The following is a 1,742-nucleotide window of genomic DNA, read 5'->3' as shown; positions in this document are numbered from 1 at the left end:
GTGGAGGGAGAGGACCAAAAAACTACCTATCAAGTACTATGCTTATTACCTGGGTGACAAAATAATCTGTACACAAAACCCCCATGACACACAATTTGCCTATATAACAAACCTGCACATGTACCTCTGAACCTAAAATGAAAGTTAAGAAAAAAAAAAAAGTAAATCAGAAAAATAGAAAACAACAAAAAATAAAACACAAAGAATGGAAAAGGCAACAATGTGGTGAACTTCGATACAGCTGGCAGTGTTTGCACCTGTCCTGCCTCTACCCTCATGCTCACAATCTTCAGTGCCCACCAGCTGGAGTGCACCTTGCCATCTCCATTGCAGGCTGGAAGCCCCGGGGAATTGACATTCCTTTGGAAGAGTTCTCAATCTTTGAATGACAGGAGTTGGTAAACCCCAGCTGCCTCACTGCCCGGGTGAGATAACTCTGAAGTATGTATAGGTACACCCTGAGCTTCCCCAGAGAGGTTAAGCTCCAGTTGTCCTCAGTGGTGGCTGGTTTGATAATGCACTTAAAAAAAATCATTTCAATGGTTTTTGGGGTAAGGTGGTTTTTTGGTTACATGGATAAGTTCTTTAGTGGTGATTTCTGAAATTTTAGTGTACCTGTCACCCGAGCAGTGTACCACCCCCTCCCAACCTTCCCCCCGCGAGTCCCCAAAGTCCATTATATAATTCTTATGCCTTTGCACTTTTATAAAAAAAGAGATGAAACACACATAACACAAATTAATCATTTAAAAAGGAACAATTCAGTGGCAATGTTGTGCAACCACCACTTCTTTCTAGTTCCAAAACATTTTCCTTATCCTAAAGGGAAACCCATGTTCATGAAGCTGCTGCTTCTCATGTGCTGTGCTTTTGTTGACTGTCTTTCCTTCCCTGCCTCATTTCTCTACCTCCATCCCAAACAATTTGTACTTGAATCCTTGTCCTCAGTCAGCTTTTGGGAGAAGCCAAATGAAGGCACTTGGGAATGTCATATTAGGTAAGAGGAAGAAAAAATTCCAAGAAGTTACATGCAAGTTGATACTCATTTGTTAAAAACTAAAATAAAAACATACTTTTGGCCGGGCGCGGTGGCTCAAGCCTGTAATCCCAGCACTTTGGGGGGCCGAGACGGGCGGATCACAAGGTCAGGAGATCGAGACCATCCTGGCTAACACGGCGAAACCCCGTCTCTACTAAAAACACAAAAAATTAGCCGGGCGAGGTGGCGGCGCCTGTGGTCCCAGCTACTCGGGAGGCTGAGGCAGGAGAATGGCGGGAACCCGGGAGGCGGAGCTTGCAGTGAGCTGAGATCCGGCCACTGCACTCCAGCCTGGGCGACAGAGCGAGACTCCGTCTCAAAAAACAAAACAAAACAAAACAAAAAAAACCCCATACTTTTAGGAACACACATCAGATGCAAAAAGAGTGTAAAAATGCAAGCAACCACAATGATGGCAATATTTTTCATCAACAGAAATTAACCTAGTGAGTTTTGATATTTAGGGTATAAGTGAAAAGAAAAATGCAAGCAAGGCATTGATGACTGTGAGATTCGGGAAGGTGGTACATGAGGTAAGAGGCGTAGGAAGATGGGCTTGGGAGATCACAGGGTTGGATGTGAGTTGTTGACAGGGTCCTAGGTTTTGTTGTTGATGGTGAGTTTCTATAAGCTAATGATATTCTTTAAAAAATGACTAATAAAATTATTAAATAAAAGCATAGATCAGAGATAATGCATCATA

The 1,742-nt window shown here is 42.9% G+C and overlaps 1 non-coding gene across 1 annotated transcript; it reads left to right on the top strand.

Moving 5' to 3' along the window:
* Positions 1 to 1,443: 1,443 nt before the first annotated feature.
* Positions 1,444 to 1,514, top strand: LOC112635684. Its single transcript, XR_003122018.1, has one exon. It is a non-coding gene; the product is annotated as a small nucleolar RNA SNORD56 (small nucleolar RNA).
* The last annotated feature ends 228 nt before the right edge of the window (positions 1,515 to 1,742 follow it).

The sequence above is a fragment of the Theropithecus gelada genome, chromosome 11 (assembly GCF_003255815.1).
Source record: "Theropithecus gelada isolate Dixy chromosome 11, Tgel_1.0, whole genome shotgun sequence".
Classification (NCBI taxonomy): Eukaryota; Metazoa; Chordata; class Mammalia; order Primates; family Cercopithecidae; genus Theropithecus; species Theropithecus gelada.
This window is presented reverse-complemented; position numbering and strand designations above follow the sequence as displayed.